Source organism: Arachis hypogaea, chromosome 15 (genome assembly GCF_003086295.3).
Source record: "Arachis hypogaea cultivar Tifrunner chromosome 15, arahy.Tifrunner.gnm2.J5K5, whole genome shotgun sequence".
In the NCBI taxonomy this organism is placed as follows: Eukaryota; Viridiplantae; Streptophyta; class Magnoliopsida; order Fabales; family Fabaceae; genus Arachis; species Arachis hypogaea.
This window is the reverse complement of record NC_092050.1, coordinates 38,416,345-38,421,564: the sequence shown is the minus strand read 5'-3', so window position 1 is coordinate 38,421,564 and position 5,220 is coordinate 38,416,345. Positions and strand designations below refer to the sequence as shown.

General features: G+C 40.0%; 1 non-coding gene across 1 annotated transcript; it reads right to left on the bottom strand.

Moving 5' to 3' along the window:
• Nucleotides 1-469: 469 nt before the first annotated feature.
• On the bottom strand, nucleotides 470-573 carry LOC112753182 (small nucleolar RNA R71). Its single transcript, XR_003177577.1, has one exon. It is a non-coding gene; the product is annotated as a small nucleolar RNA R71 (small nucleolar RNA).
• Nucleotides 574-5,220: the final 4,647 nt, after the last annotated feature.

Here is a 5,220-nt window from a genome sequence, read left to right as displayed (position 1 = left end):
ATAGAGGATTCCTCTTTTTTTTTTCTGTTCTCTTCTTTTTCATATGAGCAGGAACAGAGATAAAGACATTCTTATTGAAGCTGATCCTGAACCTGAAAGGACTCTTAAGAGAAAACTAAGAGAAGCTAAAGCACAACCCTCTGGAGAGGACCTGACAGAAATTTTCAAAAAAGAAGAAGACATGGCCGAACCTAATAACAATGGTGGAGATGCAAAGAAGCAGAATTGCAAGTTTCATGGACTTCCAATGGAAGATCCTCATCAGTTTTTAGCTGAATTCTTGCAAATCTGTGATACTGTCAAGACCAATGGAGTTGATCCCGAGGTCTACAGGCTTATGCTTTTCCCTTTTGCTGTAAGAGACAGAGCTAGAACATGGTTGGATTCACAACCTAAGGAAAGCCTGAACTCTTGGGATAAGCTGGTCAGTGCTTTCCTGGCCAAATTCTTTCCTCCTTAAAAGATGAGCAAGCTTAGAGTGGAAATCCAAACCTTCAGACAGAAGGAAGGAGAGTCCCTCTATGAAGCTTGGGAAAGATATAAGTAACTGATCAAAAGGTGTCCTACTGGCATGCTTCCAGAATGGAGCATCATAAGTATATTCTATGATGGTCTGCCTGAGTTGTCAAAAATGTCATTGGACTATTCTGCAGGAGGATCTCTTCACATGAAAACCCCTGTAGAAGCTCAGGAACTCATTGAAATGGTTGCAAATAACCAGTTTATGTACACCTCTGAGAGGAATCCTGTGAACAATGGGATGCCTCAGAAGAAGATAGTTCTTGAAATTGATACTCTGAATGCCATATTGGCTCAGAACAAAATATTGACTCAACAAGTCAATATAATTTCTCAGAGTCTGAATGGATTACAAGCTGCATCCAACAGTACTAAAGAGGCATCTTCTGAAGAAGAAGCTTATGATCCTGAGAACCCTGCAATAGCAGAGGTGAATTATATGGGAGAACCCTATGGAAACACCTATAATCCTTCATGGAGAAATCATCCTAATCTCTCATGGAAGGATCAACAGAAGCCTCAACAAGGCTTCAATAATAATGGTGGAAGAAATAGGTTTAGCAATAGCAAGCCTTTTCCATCATCTTCTCAGCAACAGACAGAGAATTCTGAATAGAGCCATTCTGGCCTGGCAACCATAGTCTCTGATCTATCCAAAACCATACTAAATTTCATGAATGAAACAAAGTCCTCCATTAGAAATTTGGAGGCACAGGTAGGTCAGCTGAGTAAGAAGATTACTGAAACTCCTCCCAGTACTCTTCCAAGCAATACAGAAGAAAATCCCAAGAGAGATTGCAAGGCCATAACCTTACTTGGTGTGGTCGAATGCCCAGAGGAGGAGGAGGACATGAATCCCAGTGAGAAAGACCTCTTGAGACGTCCTCTGGACAGAAAGGAGTTCCCTTTTGAGGAACCAAAGGAATCTTAGGCTCATACAGATACCCTAGAGATTCTATTGGACCTCCTTCTGCCATTCATGAGCTCTGATGAATACTCTTTCTCTGAAGAGGATGAAGATACCATTGCAGAGCAAGTTGCTAAGTATCTAGGAGCAATCATGAAGCTAAATGCCAAGTTATTTGGTAATGAGACTTGGGAGGATGAACCCCCCTTGTTCACCAATGAACTGAATGCATTAATGAGGCAGACATTACCTCAGAAGAAACTGGATCCCGGAAAATTCTTCATACCTTGTACCATAGGCACCATGACCTTTGAGAATGCTCTGTGTGACCTTGGGTTAGGGATAAACCTCATGCCACTCTCTGTAATGGAGAAACTGGGAATCTTTGAGGTACAAGCTGCAAGAATCTCATTAGAGATGGCAGACAAATCAATGAAAAAGGTTTATGGACTAGTAGAGGACGTGCTAGTAAAGGTCAAAGGCCTTTACATCCCTGCTGATTTCATAATCCTAGACACTGGAAAGGATGAGGATGAATCCATCATCCTTGGAAGACCCTTCCTAGCCACAGCAAAGGCTGTGATTGATGTTGACAGAGGAGAGTTAGTCCTTCAGTTGAATGAGGGCTACCTTGTATTTAAGACTCAAGGTTCTCCTTCTGTAACCATGGAGAGGAAGCATGAAAAGCTTCTCTCAATACAGAGTCAAACGAAACCCCCACATTCAAACTCTAAGTTTGGTGTTAAGAGGTCCCAACATTGCTCTGATTTTCTGTGAGGCTCCATGAGAGTTCAATGTCAAGCTATTGACATTAAAGAAGCACTTGTTGGGAGGCAACCCATTGTTATTTAATTATATCTATTTATTTTCCATTGCTATTTTATGTTTTCTTTAGGTTGATGATCATGTGAAGCCATAAAAACAATTGAAAAATCAAAAACAGAGTGAAAAACAGCATTAAAAATAGCTCACCCTAGAGGAAGAGCTTACTGGCGTTTAAACACCAGAAACAAGCACCAGACTGGCGTTTAACGCCAGAACAGAGCATGAAATTGGCGTTTAACGCCAATAATGGGAGAAAAGCTGGTGTTTAACGCCAGACATGCATTCTAAGGGTGTTTTGCACGCCTAAATGGAGCAGAGATACTAAGTCCTTGACCCCTCTGGATCTGTGGACCCCACAGGATCCCCACCTACCCCACCTCTTCTGCTCTCCTCTTCACACCTTCTCATAACACTCTTCCCCAAAATAACCTCCACCAATCACCTCCATTACTCCTCCAAAACCATCATACAACCCACCTACACCCACCCACTCAAATTCAAACCATCACTCTTTCTTTTTCACACATCATAACCACCTAATTCCCCCTTGGCCGAACCACTCACCCTCTCCATCCCCTCCCTTTTCTTCTTCTTCTTCTACTCCACTCTTTCTTCTTTTGCTCGAGGACGAGCAAACCTTCTAAGTTTGGTGTGGTAAAAGTGTTGCTTTTTATTTTTCCATAACCATTTATGGCACCTATGGCCAGAGAAACCTCTAGAAAGAGGAAAGGGAAGGCAAAAGCTTCTACCTCTGAGTCATGAGAGATGGAGAGATTCATCTCAAAGGTCCATGAAGACCACTTCTATGAAGTTGTGGCCAAGAGACATCCTCATTGAAGAGGACAAGCCTATCACTAAGAAAAGGATGGAGCAAACAAGAGAGCCCACTCATGGACCTCAACAAGAGCATGAGGAAATTCCTCACCATGAAATCCCTGAGATGCCTCAAGGGATGCACTTCCCTCCACAAAACTATTGGGAGCAAATCAACACCTCCCTAGGAGAATTAAGTTCCAACATGGGACAACTAAGGATGGAGCACCAAGAGCACTCCATCATTCTCCATGAGATTAGAGAAGATCAAAGAGCTATGAGGGAGGAGCAACAAAGAGAAAGAAGAGACATAGAGGAGCTCAAAAACACCATTGGTTCTTCAAAGAGGAAGAAGACACCACCCTCACTAAGGTGGACCCGTTCCTTAATCTCATTGTCTATTTATTTTCTCTGTTTTTCGTCTACTATGCTTTATGTCTATTTATGTTTGTGTCTTATTACATGATCACTAGTGTCTAAGTGTCCATGTCTTAAAGCTATGAATGTCCTATGAATCCATCACCTTTCTTAAATGAAAAATTCTTTTAATCACAAAAGAACAAGAGGTACATGATTTCGAATTCATCCTTGAAACTAGTTTAATTATTTTGATGTGGTGACAATACTTTTTATTTTCTGAATGAATGATTGAACAGTGCATATGTCTTTTGAATTTGTTGTTTATGAATGTTAAAATTGTTGGCTCTTGAAAGAATGATGAAAAGGGAGAAATGTTATTTGATGATCTGAAAAATCATAAAAATGATTCTTGAAGCAAGAAAAAGCAGTGAATAGAGAAAAGCTTGCAAAAAAAAAAAGAGAAGGCAAAAAAAAAAAGAAAGAAAAAAAAAGCAAGCAGAAAAAGCCAATAGCCCTTAAAACCAAAAGGCAAGGGTAAAAGGGATCCAAGGCTTTGAGCATCAGTGGATAGGAGGGCTCAAAGGAATAAAATCCTGGCCTAAGCGGCTAAACCAAACTGTCCCTAACCATGTGCTTGTGGCGTGAAGGTGTCAAGTGAAAAGCTTGAGACTGAGCGGTTAAAGTCGAGGTCCGAAGCAAAAACAGAGTGTGCTTAAGAACCCTGGACACCTCTAATTGGGGACTTTAGCAAAGCTGAGTCACAATCTGAAAAGGTTCACCCAATTATGTGTCTGTGGCATTTATGTATCCGGTGGTAATACTGGAAAATAAAGTGCTCAGGGCCACAGCCAAGGCTCATAAAGTAGCTATGTTCAAGAATCAACATACTAAACTAGGAGAATCAATAACACTATCTGAATTCTGAGTTTCTATAGATGCCAATCATTCTGAACTTCAAATGATAAAGTGAGATGCCAAAATTGTTCAGAGGTAAAAAGCTACTAGTCCTGCTCATCTGATTGGAGCTAAGTTTCATTGATATTTTGGGATTTATAGTATATTCTCTTCTTTTTATCTTATTTGATTTTCAGTTGCTTGGGGACAAGCAACAATTTAAGTTTGGTGTTGTGATGAGCGGATAATTTATACGCTTTTTGGCATTGTTTTTACATAGTTTTTAGTATGATTTAGTTAGTTTTTAATATAATTTTATTAGTTTTTAAATAAAAATTACATTTCTGGACTTTACTAGGAGTTTTTGTATTTTTCTATGATTTCAGGTAATTTTTGGCTGAAATTGAGGGACTTGAGCAAAAATCTGATTCAAAGGCTGAAGAAGGACTGCAGATGTTGTTGGATTCTGACCTCCCTGCACTCGAAGAGGATTTTATGAAGTTACAAAAATCCAATTGGCGCGCTATCAATTGCGTTGGAAAGTAGACATCCAGGGCTTTTCAGCAATATATAATAGTCCATACTTTGATCGAATTTTGACGATGCAAACTGGCGTTCAAACGCCTACTTCCTGCCCTATTCTGGAGTTAAATGCCAGAAACAGGTTGCAAATAAGAGTTAAACGCCAGAAACAGGCTATAACCTAGCGTTTAACTCCAAAAAGAGTCTCTACACATGAAAGCTCAATGCTCAGTCCAAGCACATACCAAGTGGGCCCGAAAGTGGATTTCTACATCATTTACTTATCTTATGTAACCCTAGCTACTAGTTTAGTATAAAAACTACTTTTAGTGATTTATTTTACATCTTTTGATCATCCTTGATCAGGGATCAGTCTTTTT